At 35.8% G+C, this 19,696-nt stretch overlaps 1 protein-coding gene across 6 annotated transcripts in view; it reads right to left on the bottom strand.

Moving 5' to 3' along the window:
* slc7a2 (solute carrier family 7 member 2) overlaps positions 1-19,696 on the bottom strand; it is a 324,691-nt gene that overhangs the window by 279,653 nt on the left and 25,342 nt on the right. For 3 of the 6 annotated variants that reach the window (XM_039750942.1, XM_039750937.1, XM_039750938.1), the window contains exon 1: positions 10,090-10,269. The exons of 1 other annotated variant lie outside the window; for it this stretch is intronic. The gene's annotated coding sequence lies outside the window, so the exon portion shown is untranslated. Of the gene's footprint in view, positions 1-10,089; positions 10,270-19,696 lie in introns of those variants that run through there. 2 more of the 6 variants (XM_039750932.1, XM_039750934.1) reach the window with 1 other exon arrangement.

Raw genomic sequence — 19,696 nt, 5'->3', positions numbered from 1 at the left:
TCTGTAAGAGTCATATTTAAATTGTTTCTGTACTTCTTTTTTATTTACTTAGAGTAAAGATGCTCCTATGAGGTATTTTTAGGGCTAATACCAATTACTGATATAATTAGTAGAGTGGATACCAGAATATCGGCAATACATATGATTAAAAGCTGTCATATTGTTTAATTTATACCGTAATGTGTTTAAGCTTCATTTTATAAAAAGTAGTTTTAAACCATTTGTCTACCAAAAATATATATATTCTCACACGTTGATTCAATTGATTGATACTGGCAATTAAACAGTGCTTAAATGTAAATATACCTGCACTTACAGGTTTTAATCATTTTTAATCATTAATTACTCTACAGATATTTTTGCTGTTAAAATACGAGGGGGGTATCCAAAAATAATCGGAATCTGTACCAATCTAGACTTAGTTGCGAATTTCACCGCTAGGTGTAGCATACTTACTGTGTTCTGTGACAGTCTGCCAAGTGGTGTTGCTCTGAATTGTTTGTACGGCATTCCATGTCCGTTTTTCTTGGTGCTTATTAAACGTGTTCTGCGATGTTTGTGATGGGTAATCATAAAGAACAGTGAATATGTGTTAAATTTTGTTTTCTCTTAGGGAAAACAACTGCTGAAACTGAAGTGATGCTTGAAACTGCTTTTAAAGAGGAAGCTTTAAGTAAAGCACAGGTCTACGAGTGGTTTCCTCATTTCAAATGAGGGGAAATGTCACTTGAAGACCAACCAAGATCTGGCAGACCTTCCATAATTAGGAATGACGAAAATCTTGAAAAGGTTTGCAATGCAATTTACAAAGATTGTCGTTGGACTATTGAAAAGAATTCTGAATTGACTTGTGTGTCTTGGAGCTCTTGCAACCCTCCCTTTTCGCCTAATCTTTTTCCGTGTGACTTTTTCTTGTTCAAGCATATGAAAACAGAACTCAAAGGAAAGCATTTTTGTACCATGGATGAAGTCAAAGTAAAATTGCTGCAGGCCTTGGACAACGTTCCTCTTCAGCAATTCAAAAAATGTTTCCACCAGTAGGAAAATCATTGGGACAAGTGCATTTATTCACACGGAGAGCACTTTGAAGGAGACTACAGTTTCAGTAAGTAAAAATTACTAAAACATTTTTTTTTTTATTCCAGTTATTTTTGGGTACCCCCTCATATACATTTGCTATATTTCTACAGGTTTTCTGTTTTGTTTTTTTTTTCAACTGTACCAGCTATACACTCCTGATTCCATCCATCCATCCATTTGCTAACCCGCTGAATCCGAATACAGGGTCACGGGGTCTGCTGGAGCCAATCCCAGCCAACACAGGGCACAAGGCAGGAACCAATCCTGGGCAGGGTGCCAACCCACCACAGACTCCTGATTCTTGAGATGCAATTATTACTATTTTAATTATGCAACACTTGTTTTGCTTGATTCTTACCAACACGTGTACTGTATGACACACACAAATAATAAACACAGTACAAACCTTTAAAAGGGCCACAAATTCAATCAAACCTTCATAAGATGTTTATCAAGAAGATACAAGGTTAATATTCTTGACAAGCTTACTAGCTTACAAGTAAAACAAACAATAGACTAATAAGCCTATTGTTTACTAAGCAGCAATTTCAAATTCTTTTTATTTTTATTTTTTTAATTGAAAATGTCAGCTTCTGGACTAAACACAAGCTCAATCACCATCCAAACTCAGACAGGCAGTGTCCATTTTAATAAAAGACAAATTAAAAAGGTCTGAGTTCATTAAAGTAGCTTTTCTTATTCTTTGCCTAACTGCTTCACTTTCTTTAATGTAAACGTTAATATTCCGTATTCCAGTCTTCTCTATTTCACTGTCAAAGTCTGCCTTACTGCCATTTGTTTAAAGTAAGTTTGCAGCAATAAAAGACTTGTGATAGCTCAACTACCATAATATGTCACATACAGGATCACTACTAATAAATTGCCATGAAACTTAGAAAAGTAAATGAAACAGTTTTTGTGATCTGCCAATTTACCACCAATCAAGTCTTTTATATTAATTGGTGCATTAGTAACTCAGAGAAAGTTTTTTTTTAATTAAATAATTCTTTTTTGTCTTTATTATTTATTATATGTAAAGTTACTTATTAATGTACAGTAGTTGTTGTTTGTTATTAATGTTATTAAAAATAATTGGAAATTTTTAATTTTCTGCATTTTTTTAATTGCATGGATAGCACTATGCAAAATACTAATAATCATCATTTAAGTATGTTTAATATAACGTATATTAGACAAATACAATGTAAATTGTCATGTAACCAGATGAGATTTCTTTGGAAACACTGAGATCAATTATGTTCTCCAACTGTCAATTTCATGAATCCATTTGAATCAATTTTAGAGTTGTTGGGAAGCAACAAATTGGCAGCACTTTGCACGTTAGCTAAAACACAAGTAAGAGTTTCACGTGAAAAAACTGCTATTGTGTATTATAATGAAAGTTAGAGAATCATAAATGGTTCAAGAGATGAAACAGGAAAAAACTAACAATAAAAACTTGCAGGGATCAAACTCAAAAAGTAAAACATTGTGCAAATACAGTCATGCACCGATTTACAACTGACTGAGTTGAGGTGATTCGTACTTATAACAAAGGGCCATGGAAAAAAAACTAGGGTAATAATGTTCTAGAAAATGGCAAAACCAACCACAGTAATAAATATTTTGCAAATATTATTATTATTTCACAGGGTCGCATTTGTTTTCTAACTGTTGGACAGCCCCTAAATGTTTGTTTTGATTGGGGCTGTTCCATGTGGCTAATTCTTACGTATTTGGACCACACCACCTTCCTTACACAAGTCTTTCTCAATCTTTATGAGCCCTCATCCCTTTTTTGCTTTTTCAAATTCATTGATGAACCACTAGCAGCAATTGTAAACCAGCTCACTGGTGAAACAAGCATGATCAGGGGTATCCCTTGGTAAAACAAACACACTTAGAAAAGGGAAAATATATAGCTCGGCACTACTGTTCACTCTTAGGCAACCCACCGTTACTCACTTGTGAACCAATGAACCGACTGCAAGCCACAACCCAGGTCGTGACCCAGAAGTTGAGAAACACTTGCTTAGGCGACCCACCACGAGCCACTTGTGAACTAATGACTGCAGTCTGCAATCCACTTGTTGAGAAGCACTACCTTATATGGATCTGATATGTGGCTGCCAAGGCACAAAGCTCGACCTGTGCTACTTTGTACAGGCATTTAAAGTAGGTGCACCGGTGACCCACACCAGACCCTTAGTGCTTCAATGACCTGTACACTTCATGACCGACAAATGGCTGGTCTCAAATAAAGCTGTAAGTTAACGCACAACAACACTAAAGCTCAAAATGGCAACTAAAATTGTAGATAAAATTAAGCATGTTAATAATTGCTAAGTAAATATTTATTAAATAATACAGGATGAGGGATAAAGGACGGACATCTTTGAAATGGCTAGAATTCACCACTAGGTGGAGTGACAGTTGTGCAGTAGGTGGCCTTAGGTTCGCGAAGTCTTAGCATTTTTTTTTTCTTTTTAGTTGAAGCCATGGAGCCGTGGACGATAGAACACCGCATTTTTGTGTACGACAGTTTTGTCAAGAACAAACAATCTATTACCGCAGTTCTGCGTGAGTTTCGTTGCCATTTCAATATCCACAGAAATAAAGCTGTTCCCACTCGTAATACTATCCTACATTGGGTTAAAGCACTTCGTACAAGAGGTACACTAATGAACAAAAGATCGCCAGGGGCTACACGAATGGCACGTACCCCTGAAAATGTGGAAAGTGTACGACTAGCCCTGATGCGCAGTCCAAGTCAATCTGCTCGGAAGCATTCTTCTGAACTTGGCCTCAGTAATCGTTCGGTAAGGTGTATTTTGCATTTAGACCTGCATTTCCATCCCTACAAATTGTCAAATGCTATTTCAATATGAACACAAATCTTTCAATAAATTTCTTTGTAAAAATTTTTTTTACAATTTTGTGATTTTGTAAAAAATGTCCATCCTTTCTGCCTCACCCTGTACTACAAAAAATATTCCCACAAATCCAAAATCTTGCTGTTAATAATGCTGTGATGATGCAGTTCCATAAAGTGATTTTCAGGGTATCAGGAGTTAGTTGTGAGGCAGCATGGCTAACAACAACGTGACCGAAGGACTCCAGAAAAATACGACATGTGACAAACAAAATAGAACAAAAACAAAACAAAAGTGACATGGGATGGCACAAACACAGCACAAATATGAACTGTAATAAGCTTTAAACCTATAATTAATAACAATTATTTTTACTACTAAAATTATCTTAATAGCACAAAGAATAAATCAGGAATGAAGTTGACAGGTGTGCTGATTTAGAGAATCTAATTCTTCTAACCTGTATAGCTTAGTGATATTGTTGAAAAAGAGTATTGACAAAGAAATCCAGACAGAACAGGGGACATCATGCAAATGTTATATAGACACTGACTATAGTAGAATTTGAAATCAGATTCCTAAAAATAATGCTATTAAACTAATAATCTTCACCAAATATCAAGCTAGAAAAAGGTTTTGGGTCATGCTATATGTTTGCAGCCAACTGCATTTGGTCCCAGATCACTTACCAGTTGTCTTTCCTTTTAAGATAAGGTGAAATTGGAAAATAATTGGACATGTGTGCACTACTGAAGCAGTAATGTACACACTGAACCTACAGTAGGTGTGTAGTTTGATATTATTACATGGGCATAGCAAGGGCCATGGCAAAGTAATGTAGTTTTGAAATCCCACCACTTCATCCAGAAATTTCAGCATGTATGTGCAAAGGATGTAAGTTAGAAGTGAAAAGAAAGAAGCAACCCAAAAGTTAAAAGAAAGAAGCAAACCATAACGGGCCACCCCGGGGTTTGGTGGGGTGGGTGGATATTCCATCACTGGACTCATTAACAAATGCGCTCCCACTTACGACTACTGAATTTAAGCTAATGGGCATGACCTCCATAATGCAGAATACTAAAACACACTTAAAACACTTATTTACATATCACTAATAACTAAAATCTTGTAAGTTACACAGCTAAAACACAGATGAACCCTGCCTATGCTGCACTGCACATGTTGAAGCCCTTTAAGTTACATTCTCATGAGCAGTGATGTACAGTTTTCCTGCTGAAACAAACCTGCAATCAGAATTTGATGTTTGTCTCAGTTTCTTCAAATTCTTTGTTTGTCTGTTAGATGCTAAATCAACTACTTGCTGCTTTTACTTTTAAGATGTGTTAAATTATTCTTGAAAGGGTACAATCATCACCATAGTTTATTTACACATACTGTCCAAAATTAGAGGCTGAGAACTGGCATAGCCACCAAAAGCACTGTAAGAGAAATCATCCTATATGTAAGCATAGACCGACAAAGTGTTGATGTTTAGAGAATTCTGCCAAGTTACAAAAGCTACCATTGTAAAGAGTCTTTTTAAGGATAACTCCTGTGATATCCACCAGCTGTTTGTCAAAATATTCAAATAAAAAATGTGACAACTTGTATATTTTACAAGAAATTCAGATTTAAAGACTAACCTTACTTTAAACAGCACAAACTATTGTTGTAGCTTAATGGGAATATGAAAATAAGCAATGTACTATAAGTTATAATATGACTCTCTCTCTCTCTCTCTCAACAAAGGAAACAAAGGAATCTGGCTCCATAAGGTGTTGACATGGGATAAGTGTATGTGAACAAATGGACTTTGATTATCATAAAAAACAATAATGCAACAAAATAATTATCTTACAAGTTAAAAACTAAATGGGATAGACAACATGAAAATGAAAATAATACTTTAAAAATGGACATCTGCATAATATCAACAAAAATTCCTTTATAGATTTTTTGACTGACTGTGCTAATAAGTGCAAGCCATGTATAAAATGTTCTTGACAATTTGTTTGGCCTTAAAATGAGCAAAGTATGTCCTCTGTGAGTTTCACAGTGATATGTTTAAAAAAGCACCATCATGCAAGGGATCCTTTAAAAGACATTATATAGAAGTTTCTACTGATTGATTTACAAAGTGGGAAATGATCTATGTACTGAAACTGAACCTTTTCAAGTGAAGTACTGTATATTTTTTGCTTGATAAATCTTTTGCCAAAGCTTATAAAGGAAATTGAGAGAAAGTATCATATTTATAATGTTTTTCTTAGGTTTTCTATGTGTAAAATGTATGCACAACACAATTACAGCATATGTTGAAACTTACTTAGCCCAACTCTGGACCAAGGGGGCTGAAAATTTTGCCAACTGTTATGCCAAAACAGGATAGGTTATTAGCTTCATTCTGACTGTTTTGAAAATTGAAATCTTAAAATTAGTAATTTGCATATATTGGAAAAGTATTATATGCACATGAGAAAAGTAGATATAACATTAAAAGAGTTAGAATTAAAAAGTCTTATTTCTACATATATTTTTATTATTTTGCAAATTAAAAAGGCTTATGCTATATATATTTTTATTATTTTGTATAGGCCTGAAAGCACCAAACGTTCATAAGCCAGAGGTCAGACATGCTAGAGAGCTGACAGGATGGGCCCCTCACTTAGAGGGGGAATGTGAACTGTTTGGTTGTAAATTATGGTAGCAAGCGCTGAGATAGTAGGGGGAGAGAGCAGTCCTTATGAAACAGATAAGAATGACAGAGTGGGGTTTGACACCCCTTCAACTAACAATTATTGGTGTAATTAATTAGAGGCAGGACTAGAGCAGTGGAATGCTAGAAGTCAAATGAGGAAGAATACTGGCTTAAATGATAAGAATTGTAATAAAAGTAAAAGGTGCTTTTGGCTGGACGCTCATTGTTCCATCTGAATTGAGTCTGTATGCGTGCCATACAATAAAGCCTGATTCTGATGCCTGTCCTGAGACTCTGAATGCTTTTTTTGATGCTGAGGGTGCCCCTGTCATGTCTGCCTGCTTCAACAACTGCTGATATACTAACTGCTTACTTCAAGTTGTTTACAGTGCAGAACATCTGCTAATCCTTCAGCTCTCAATGGCAAGTGCTCAAAGATACTTTGAGTGCAATCATCATTGCAAGATCTCTAAATAAAAATCTGTGGATGCAAGAAAGGAGGCTGTAACAAGATGTGTAGAGGTTTGATTTCAAAATGAGGGGAACAATCAATCACATATGACAATATCTGTCTAAAATCTAAAGTATATACTGTAGGCACAATATTTCTAAAAACACATAGCAATCGGCTATATTGACAGGTTTTCTTCTTCTCTTTTTTTTCAATTTCACATTTCTTTATAAAAAAGAAGTCTGTTTCATGACAGTGAAAGACACCCCACTGAGCATCACTACAAACAACTGTATTTAAAGGTAGCTATCTATTTAACCCAAGAACCTAACAGGCAGCTTATGGGTTATGATGAAATTCAATCATAATTTAACCACCCAGCCCCATAAATATAAGTTTTAGGTCCCCGAAATAAACTGAGTAGTCTAAAATACTCCAGAAAAATTCAATAAAATCAAAGTATAATAATTATTATTAAACATTTACCCCTAATTCCTGTTTATCATATCTTCTCAAATGTATGCAAACACCACAATATCATCATCCTATCAACACACAATGTCACACTGTTTTCCAGCAAAACTATGGTGAACATCTAGAGCATGCCAGGAGTGAATGTGCAAAATGTAATTAATAAAGTCATAAACGGTGGTCATTAACATAGGACAATATTTGCCAAGTTTTAATGCAATTTTAGAGGAATACTCCACCCAAAAATTATATTTTTGTACATGTTACTTACCTCATGTAGTTTGTAATGACGGCCAAAAAAAATGTGTGTATTCAACATAATACACATGTCCGCTATCCAGTCCAGTGCTCAAACTTTGCAAAACCCATGTGTTTCTTACTAAAATATTATTAATATCTACTTCTGGAAACAGGAAAGTTGCATTGCCATAACTCTGTGCTTTTGAATTGAAGACTCGTATCTCCCCCTCTTCATTAGACAAGAGTCCCATCTTCAATTTAAAACCACAGAATTATGGGAATGCAAATTTCCTGTTTCATTCTACACTGATTTTTCTGGATTTATCAGTAATATATATTAGCAAAGACTGCATGCTTTTTGGACATTTTGAGTATTCAACTGGATAACAAACATTTGGATTATGTGATACGAGTAAACTGTTTTCTCTTGTTCTGTATACAAATATAAGATTAAAATTTTTCTCAACCAATACTACAAACTAAATGGTGCAAGTAACATATAAAAAATAATTCCTTTAGTGTAAGCCTATTTGAGAGATTTTTGTATCAAATCAGACTTTAGTAATGTACTCAAAGCAGACAGTTGCAGTCCTGTTGCCATGTTGATAGTTTAATTTTGCCACATCTGTACCTCTTATGTTATGCCGATTTGAGGATTATCATTATTGTTGGATTGTTATGTATGTTGAGCCAACATTTAGGACAAGTATGTGCCCATTTCACACAGGTCATATTTAGAATCATCCACTAACCTAAACTGTATGCCTTTGGGATACAGGATAAAATTATGAGAACTCAGCGAAAAACTGAAGTGGACACCAAGAAAGTGTACAGTCTTTACACAGATTGTAACTCCGTTAGGTTTTGATTTTATTGTCTTGGAGCTATGAGATAGGATTACTAACCGATGTGCTAGCCATAAGGTAATTTTTGTGTTAACTTCCAATGCTATCCTACGTGCTTAATTAATATATATTTATTAAATACTACATTATGTTGACATCCTTTCTTCTTCACTTTCCTTTCAACCCCATCCTCAACCCACCCTCTTATGAAACAGAATCCCTTAACCTGCAGCACAATTCTGTCATGAATAATCGACCTCACATAGCAAAAGTCTGATTTGCATTTTAAGAAACCGGTTCCTTTAAAATTTAGCACAATGCTGTACTGAATAATCGAGCAGGCACTGTAAAAATTCGACCTGCACTATCTCAATCGCACTCTGTTGTACTTCTGCGGGCATTTCAATCCCTTATACAATTGTACATGTCTTTCTTGATAAAATGCGTGAAAATAACAGAATGGATCGAGGTGAAGATAGTTGCATAGGAACTGCAATCCCTAACACCGCATGCCAAAAACTGAACTTGACAGCACGGTCACCGCGAGTACACCCAGCCCCCTGGATCACAGTGGCCAGAAGCGAACCTCGCAGCGTAGTAGATAGAATTCCAACTCTCCAGTTTCCAAGAAGGGGCCGGCATCAGAGGGTGTTTCAGGTCGGACTGAGGGGGGGTTGAACGGGCAGTAACTGCAATCGCTAAAGGTCCAATTCACCTAACAATTCAAATGCCGTAGAAAGAAAAATAAAGGAATCGCATTTCAGACCTGCCTATCAACATAATAATTGCGAAATTAATCGTGAAATATTCTATTTAATATAAGCCAAGCAATAATGCGAAGAATTCGTACTTTGTATTCAGCTTAACACGCCTGCCTTTCAAATTAGTGTAATCTTCGTGGTGCACTATTTTGTAAATTATTGTTTTATTTTTGTTTAATAACGCTAAGGTTTAAGTTCGGGAAACAGGCGTGTGTGCTATCTCTCACTCCAGACAAAGTTTACTTTTAACAAAGCATAAGCTTGGCGCGTACCACAGTATTACGAAGATAATTAGACCATGCGGATGTAGAAAAATATATGTAAGTCAATACGTTTCTTCTTTATTACTGAAGAATGAATTTAGACTTGAACACCATAAACAAGCCTGCCTTAACATGATATAAACCTTTCAGCCCGCATGGGACACATGCGGTCCTCGTTTCCACTGCCCGGTGCCCTTCATTCATATAACTAATCCGCATAATTCCTTTTCCTTTTGCCCAAATCCCACTCCCGATCCATACAATTTCCTCTGGAAATATACAATTAGAAGAATTAGTTAGCTCGGTTTCTGCTTTGAGACACGGCGACATATCGAAAGAAACACACCCAGGCTCAACGAGACCATCGCAGACACGCATTTACAGATGGTCGCGACCACAATACCTACCTTGTCCACTGGTCACCGCACCGCAGGTCCACCTTCAGGGCTTCCTCTCTGACATCAGCCGTGCAGTGATCACAGCACGATAGAAAGCTACGCTACACGTGTCTGTGTATTCAAAAAAAAATAGACATGCTGGCTCCTTCTACACAGGAGAGGCCAATCAGAACCGCCAGTTTGAAGGCGTATCAACAAGCAAGCGTGCTGCGTGATATCTGGGAGGGCTAAGAGAGGGGAAGAGTGAAGAAGAGCGGTGTGTCCTTGCTCGATCATACTTTTAAGCCCATTGGGTAACATTTCTGCTCTCATGGATCCGACGTCCTGAAATCGAGCCCTGCGGTTCCAGTTTCGTGTCCTGAGTATGTGGGTTGCCTTCCACACACCAGTCCAGGTTAGGTTATTTGGCCCCTATTAGGGCGAGTGCGAGAACTAGCGCCCTGTCCAAGGCTGCTTTATGCCATATAATTAGCCTGGCTACCATAACACCGGAGAATGGATTAAGAAAATTTTAGAATGGACATCATATAAGCTATTTGGCTAGTATACTTGAAAATCAAAATGCAATAATGATACATTAATAAGCACTGAAAACCCATAGATACAAATCTCTTGGTTTTTTTTATTAGCTCGATCCCGTCTTAGTAGTTCCCTGCGTTTTAATGTAGACTCTCCACGTCCACATGGTTTCCTCCCTGTGCTCCGGTTTTCTCCAAAGATTAAAAGACATGCAGGTTAGTTGAACCTGCATTGTGAAAATGGCCATACTGTATGTGTCTATAGGTTCGTGGAGCCCCGTCATTTATCAATAGTCAGAATTTAAGATTAGAATTAAAACAATAATGCCATGACTTCCACTGTTCAAATACAGTATATACTGTGGACTTGAAGTTCTGCCATGAGAACCCAGAAAAAAAAAAGTGGTGGCAAAATTGGATACCATAATTAAAAATCCTCCACAACCCCTCCACGAGGTGCTCTCTTGGAGCACTTTTAGCCACAGGTTCATTCCTAAAAAGAGTGCCAAGAAGTACCTCTGGGGATCTTTTCTGCCAGCTGCTATCAAGCAATTCAATGCTTCCTCCTGATGTCACATACCGAATATTTTTAGCTCACTGTTTGTTCATTTTACTATTTCTGCACAATAGTTGTTTATCTATTTATTATATTATTTGTCCTGTGACTCTGTATCTTCATTTTTTATGTTTCTGCTGCTGTATGTATCTAAACTGAAATCAATATAATTTATTTGTTATAATCTAATCTAATAAACTCAAGAGGTGTTTTTTTATATCCCCGTGGCCGCTTATAATGAATAAATGTGTCAGAAATAAATAGTGAAAACCACAATAGGCAAACTGGTATAAAATGAGTGGGGTGATCAAAGGTAGAAACTACAAAGAAATAGCAGTTAAAGGGTGAAACTATCTGCCTACTTATAATGCTAAAGCTGATACCCTGTTAGAAAGTCAAGAACCTTTTATAAGAGATGCTGGGAAAGTTAACTATTAGCCAACAACAAAGATAGACGATTAGCTGGCCGCTACCAGTGTTTATGTTTTTTCCAAAGGAGGTCACATACTGCACTGGAGGAGGGGTGTACTGCAAGACAACCACTATATCAGGCATTCATTAGAGATCAATATGGTGGCAAATAAGGGCGACTACAGTAATAGAGTAACAAAGAAAGTATTACAACAGAGTATTCAATTCCTTTGGCATGTTTCATAAAGTGCAAGAAGATTAAAATGTCATTGAAGAGAAAAGGATGCAGAAAAGTAAAAAAGAAAAGGTCCAAGTTTGTGAAATGCTGTGTGCTTCAGGTTTCTAAAGGATAATGGAATGGACAGAGCAGACTTCAGTAAAAAAAAGTTGTTAAGAAAGTGCCAGGATTCTCCCTGAAACATTCCTGGAAATGACAAAAGAAGTGAAGATCTTGGGACTAATTTTTACTACTTACTGTATTTACGTACTGAAAAATCTTTAGAAAAGAGATAAAGTAGGAGACCATGTAATTCTACCTAGATATCTTTTTTCTACACCTGAAAGTAAAGTATGGCCTGAGCCAGCTTGAACAAGGAAATAAGGATTATAAGGAAGTGGAAAAAAGGGCATATGCAACAGAAAGGAGAATCAAAGAAGGAACGAGAAATGTGAAATGAGGTGGACATGATGATGATATAACATACAGTATAAAGGCTTAAGGAGTGTAATGGAATCAGAGAATCTGGAGACAGACTAGAACTGAAATCTTGAGTGATATGAAATCTGACAAAATAAAGAAAGTGAAGACATGATGCTAAGCTTCTGGTATACTACATATCTTGGAAAATGTTTGAAACAGTGTTTATACAGAAGAGTGTTTTCTTTAACATTGCAATTTTTCCCCCATTATCTTTATCCCATTTTCAATTACATGGTCACAGAGAGTCTTGGCCTTTCTTGGTAACTCAGAAGTGACAGTTTATTGCAGTGCAGATAGATAGATAGATAGATAGATAGATAGATAGATAGATAGATAGATAGATAGATAGATAGATAGATAGATACTTTATTGATCCCGAGGGGATCATATTCAGTCACTCCAAGCACATTTATAGTTGCCAACTAACCTGAACTCTTTTGTTTGAGGAAGGAAACCAGTATATTCAAAGAAAACCCACTTGGTCATAGGAAAGCCTTTCTAAATCCTCACAGAAAGTGACAAATCCATTAATCAAAGCTAGGTCACTGAACCTGTAAAACAGAAGTGCTAACTCCTGAACCCCCAATACAAATATGCAGATTTTAGGAAAATGTATCAAGTTCCTCTGCTAATTAAATTAAATAGCTATATGAGGCAGCACAAAATTCTCTAATTTTAAGAAACAGCTTAAATGAGGCAACATTGAAGTTAAAGTGAGATAAAATTTAAAAAAAAAACGTTTTGATTGTGAGGTTCATTTTCTTCTTTTACAGATGTTTTCAAAACTGCTTTGCAATAGTTCCATATTTATGTTTTGGCCAAGTTCACAGGAGATCAACAGCCCTAAGCCACCTACTAAAGGACATTCAGAGTTTCTAATTAGTAATACATTAGCTGCAGTAACTTTACAAAATTAATATAACACTTCAGTAGTACAGAGTGCTATTTTGGGTTTGATTTAACAGTTTTTTTTTGTATCAACAGTAATTTCTATGTGCATTTGCAATGTAGATTCTAAGCCATACAAGTCTGTATGGTACTATAATCTGTTTTTGTGAGAGTCAATGCCTTCTAGTGGGCACTATGGGTAACTAGAGGGTTGCAATCCATTCTGCCTGTAACTAGGAAAACAATGACCACAAATCTCAGGAACATATTTACTGCAATGTTCCCCCTGTAAACAAAAGACCCCACGTAGATGTCTTTTACTATTTCATATTGAGTGTGGCTTTTTCAGCTATTGAGCCGTGTTGTTCATACCATATTTCTTGCCTTTTTTTTTACCTTGAGCACACAATAGTCTGAAAATGGCCACAAGAATGAACATCTGTGATGAGCAATGATGAGAATGATGTGCCAGAAGATTTATTTTAGCTATTAAATTTATATTTCACTCAGAATTATGAATTGGTAGTGTACTCTTATAAAAATCCATGTTTTTTCTAAACCCCCTAATTCCAGTTCAGATTCATAGGGAGCCAGGGCTTATCTCAGCAACAATGGGCACAAGGTAGGAAAAAATCTTGAACAGTCCTTCACAGACCACACTCACACTTGTTTAGAGTCACCAATAAACCTATCTTGCATGTCTTTGGAAAGTGGAAGGATCCATGCTGTAGAGTACTTGCAGAAAGTCCACAGGAAGAATGTGAAGAGTTCATACATACATACATGCATACATACACACATACACTGTGACGGCCTGGATTAAATTCACAGAGCCACTATGCTAAATACAGGGATAAAGGGAAAGATGAAATACAATGCATGACCACAGTTAGTTTATACTGTAATTTGTTGCAGCCTTGGGGCACAAAGATTCACAATGCTGAACAGTAATGTATTAATGTTTTTAAAAGGGACATTCTACAGAGTGGTAAAAAGTCCAAAAGTATTAATTCAACTATTTATAATATACAGCTGTTCACAAAAATCCATCCCAATATCCCTCAGAAATAACACATGGCAAACTGTTATGAAACACAAACACAATCCAAAAAGGCAATCCAGTCACCAGCTGCTAATGAAAAAATCCAGGTAAAGAGCCCCTAGAAAATATGGCAAACTTGTCTTAACATATGATTTAAATATCCAAATAAAGATCTGTAAAAAAAAAAGTGCAATCCATGTGATGACAAGTGCCAGACAATATTCTACATGAACTATCCAAACATTTAGGCAAAGAAAAATAAATCTGAAAAGATGAGAAGTAATGAAATCCAGTAAAAGGTGAACAGAAAACGTTATATTGCAAAAAAAGCCCCCCTCCTGTAAAACAAACATTCAATTAAATCCTTCTTCAAATCAGACTCATTCAAAGAGGATCAAGTGCAGCAGATTGCAAAAATGCAGTGATCCCATGACTGCAACAGAATTGGTGTCTGTATTATCACAGTTTGTCTTGCCTCACCATGATGCAAAAACTGAGAATACTGTGAAACCACATGGGAACAGATGGGGAATTCCAGATTCCTCAAAATATGCTCTGCTTTTTGCAGGAAGAAATATTTGGAGGATGTCTTGGAAAGAAGGGAAGAAAAGTACTTGGAGGAATTCCAGACTGTGATGTCATGTCTAAAGAGCAGTCCATCCCTAACAGTCAAGCAACCCAGAGTCACTATAAAGGGGATAGTTTAAGTAAAGAGGGTAGTTTAAATGGTGGGACATGTGATTATTTTTTGTCTTCTATACTATAAAGAATGTTTAATAATTTTCAAGAGTATAATAGAAAGTAAAGAAGCATTTGGAGTGAGAGTGGGATTTTAGTAGTCAAATAAGGCATACACTGCTGTAAGTTTAATTTTTAGTTAAAAACAGTTTGCATGGCAGAATCTAAATTTGTACTATCTTCCTCACATTGCAGTACAGTAGCAGGCAGGAACACACCTTTCTGAGGAACGTAAACCACCAAAAATACAAAGAAGAAGACAAAGTGAGTTTTTCTTTCAGCAGCTGCCAAAGACAAGACTATGTGTGGCCAAAGCATTACAGTATTACTGAAAAAAGTCTCTACCATCTCAACTTTGGGAATTGGTTAGTGCAAATCCTGGTAAAAAATAACAAAAGACTAACAGACTAAGATCTAAATTTATAGGCAAGTATAGTAACTACAGGGTGGTCCAGATCTAATTATGCAGATCCAGATTGTCTGGTTGACTTTGATTTATGCAGGGACGATTCTTTATGTCGTCTGTTCGCACACTTCTGGATGGTCCAGGATTTTTCGGTTGATTTTCTATGTAATAAACTTAATAAGTTATAGCGTAATAAAAAATTGCATAATTAGACCTGGACCACCTTATACATTAGGAGAGAGAAAATCAGTGTCTTGTTTTCATCTTTCTTTGTTCTATTCCTCTATCCTTCTTTTACCCAGTATACAATTTGACAGGCAATTTAAACTCATTTGCTGCTTGATACACCAGAGAAGTTTGGTTTGGTTAACTTGTTTAATACAGCAGTTGAGAAAAGGTATAATACTGAAAGAGAAAAAAATATCTAGGTATTAATCTAGAGAAAATAGAAACTTTGTAAAAAAATGAAATATTGTAATCACAGACAGCATCTTTCTCTCTTAAATAACAAACAGTACATGTCAAAATTAAACTGAAATTACAACTGTAAATATATAACTTAAACTCTTCTAATATACTGTAGGAAATATTGTACCATGCAATTAATACACTAAAAAAGAATACTAAACTGATGATTCTTTAAGGGTCTTGAACAGAAAACAGATGAATGAGAATTAAGTGGATAAACACAACTACAGTATGTGTCCTTCTGCCAAGTTACCTCTGACTGCATGGGTGACAATTAAAAGGAATATTAACATATTTATATGAACTACAATACCACAAAGGACCAACAGATGGTAATATTTCACATATAAAATTAACTAAAAATGCAATTATATTGCATTATATTTTTAATAAAACATCCTATGTGGTAATTTACTTTTAGTAATCTAAAAGCACACCACTCTATTGTCATGTTTTGCAGTTTTTTCAAGGTATAATGAGTTAAATATGTGAGCAAAACAATCCAGTTAGTATGATTCAATCAAAGAAATAAAGAAAAAAGTAACAACAGTAAGTGAGTGCTCTGGTAAAAGGCACTTCATGTTATTTCATAAACGGTGCTTCCTGAGTCCACTCTCTCTTCTTTACTGTTATCTGGCTCTCTTTTTAGTTAGTTTTGACCAGTACTCACTCGCTTTTGAAGTAAACTGAATGACTCAGCGAGTAAATTACAAGTGAGCAACACAATTTAGAAATTTTAATACATATAAAGAAAGTACTGTACTTTGCAAATATCAAAGAAATTCAAAAAACAGGCATTATGTATAGTATAATAGAAAAATGTTAAATAAAATAGCAGTAAAATAAGCAAATAGAAATTACTTTTACAACAATAATTTCCTTTATATATTCTTTTGATGTGATCACTAGATAAGAAATACTGCCTTTAGTTTTCTATGGTAGAAGAAAAACAACCAGAATCAGGCAATCAAATTTATTTAATTTCCTTGAAGTTCCTGATCTCAACAGAAAAGTTACAGGATTTTGATACAATAGCAATAGGTGTCAGTACCAAAAAAGCACGCTGGATAAAAATAAACTTCAGCCTTGTGTCACAAGAAAGCTATATAATAATAAATTTAACTGCATTTAAAGCGAAACATGCATTCATATAAGTAATTCAATTTGCAATATTATGGTTTCAAAGTGTGAGTAACACAACATCCTCACTAAAATGATATATTTACATTTAACTTTGGACACAGTTTCTGTATCCCACCATCATCCTTACTTGAACAGATACACCACTGACTGTACTCACAATGACAGTAACACTGCTTGCAATCCATATCAATAAAATGACGTAGATGGGGGGACAAACACAAAAATCGTACATCACTCAAAAACAGATATGCCTACTGTCAATAAATGTTGTATTTACATACATTATTATTCTTTCAATTTGGGTTATACACTCTTGATCCATTGAGATAGTTTAAGTGACCAGATACCAAAAACTGAATCCTGGTTATTTTTACTTTATTTTTGCCATAGTGATTCTCTGTTACAGGGTTCACCATGTGATCAGATATTGAGCATATATATGGTATCTTATTGTCTGGGGTAACAAATCCACCTATAATCTTGGGTTTTCCATTACATGGTGTCTCTAAAAGTTAAAAATATCTAATAGCAGCTTTAGATAAAATGTTTAGTTAATAATTTATGTGAAACAGTCAAATATTATTGATGCATTTTGTTATAAGCAGAGGAGGCATGGAAAACTGGTACAAATCACATCATTTAAGGAAACGTAAAGAATTTAATCGCAAAATGCTATATACCAGCTTTAGCCAATTCGATAAAAATTTCCCTTTTTTGTTGTGATCAAATGCAGTGGGAAAACTAATAATATAAACTTTATGAGTTTATTAAACCTATATTCAATTTGCAAAATAAATCTAAAAAAACATTTTTCTGAAAAAGGCTATTTATTTAAGTTTTTTGGCAAATCACAGCATGTCCATTGAAAGGTTTTCTATAAAACACTACATATCTTTATAAGCAATGGTAAATAGTAAAATAAATAATTACTCAGTTAATCAATTCATTGATTGATTTATTAACTAATCAAAGTATTCTGTTGATGCAAAGAAATAAAATTTTTAATTTGATAACAGTCTACCCGTGACCCTGTAGTTAGCATATAGCGGGTTGGATAATGGATGGATGGTTGGATAACAGTCTAAGCAGGACTTGCTTAAAACAAAATGGGTAACCAGAAAGTAAAAGGCAAGTAGGAGGCACAAGCAAAAGCAAAATGCAGTATCTCCAGAAATACCTGCTGTAGCAAAGAACTTCTTTGAGATGGTGTTTGGGAGTTCTGTAAAAGATCAGGGAAGTCTACTGTATGAAGCATGTAGGACCAACTGTAGATAATTCTTAAAATTGCCTACACTTTGAAACACTTCTCTGAAAATAATTATGACAAAGTACACACAGATTCATAGGCTTTCTGATGTTTCAGCTGTTTTGTTAATTTACAGTAATTGGCAAATTAAGTAACTTTAACCAGATGCCAAGTCTGTTAACAATCAGTTCAATAAAGGTGCACTGTTAAATGTATGAATGTACAGTGTGTGAGATAACATTTCAGTTTAGAACATATGTACAGTAGTTTATTATATAGTGATATTTTTCAATATACAGTCAATGGAGGCTCTGACCGTGGCACTCGAGAGACTGAGTGAGGAGTCTGAGTGTCTGGGTTTGCAAGTGTCCTGGATAAAAACAAGATCCAGGCCTTTAATGACCTCTTGGGCACAGCCACCAGCAGTGAGTCTGTTTGTGGAGATAGTGTTGACCTTGTTGAGAGGTTTACTTACCTTGGCAGTGACATTCATGTTTCTGGTGACTCTTCCTGTGAAGTCAGTAGATGGATTGGGAGAGCATGGGGGGTCATGAGGTCACTGGAAAGGGGTGTGTGGTGCTCCCGATATCTATGCAAAAGGATGAAGGTCCAAGTCTTTAGAGTCCTGGTGCTTCCTGTCTTGTATATGGTTGCGAGACATGAACGCTATCCAGTGACCTGAGACAAAGACTGGACTTCTTTGGTACTGTGTCTCTCCAGAAAATCCTTGGGTACTGTTGGTTTGACTTTGTGTCGAATGAGTGGTTGCTCATGGAGTCCCGAATGAGGCACATTACCTGCATTGTGAGGGAACGTCAGTTACGGCACTACGGCCATATAGCGCGTTTCCCAGAGGGTGATCCAGCTCGTATGATCCTCATTGTTGGGGACCCGAGTGGCTGGACCAGGCCAAGGGGTCGCCCACGTAACACCTGGCTGCAGCAGATGGAGGGTGGGATTGGAACTTGCGTCTGCCTGGGGGGTTGCAAACCGGAATCTCGAGTTGTTTCGTCATGTAGTGTACCAGTGCATGCTCCCCAACTCAACTTGACAGTATGTTTAAGTATATAGTGCATGTGTCAATATGCAATGTATGTACTTCAGCACAGATAATATGTGTTGCAAAGAATGAACCAACTCCTAAATGGTGTCTTATAAAAGTAGGTGACTCAAGGGGTTATATGTGTGCACTGCTGTTTAACAATGGTTAACAATAAATAAATAAGTCATTCAATAAAAGTAAATGAACCACCATACTGCTATGTGTTTATGTTTGTAAGGCAATTTTTGACTGAAAGTATTCTGATGGCAAAAAATGCATCATATTTGAAAAGTATAGTCTACTTTTACAAAATGATGTTAATTTAATTTAGATTCACTGGACAGCAAATCAGCTTGTGGAGGGTGGCACTGTGACTAGCCAAACACACAAAGGCTAATTAATTGAAACTTTTAACCAAGGTCTCCTGATGATATTTTCCTTTATGAAGACCTTATTGA

This window comes from Polypterus senegalus, chromosome 4, assembly GCF_016835505.1.
Source record: "Polypterus senegalus isolate Bchr_013 chromosome 4, ASM1683550v1, whole genome shotgun sequence".
Lineage (NCBI taxonomy): Eukaryota > Metazoa > Chordata > Cladistia > Polypteriformes > Polypteridae > Polypterus > Polypterus senegalus.
This window is presented reverse-complemented; position numbering and strand designations above follow the sequence as displayed.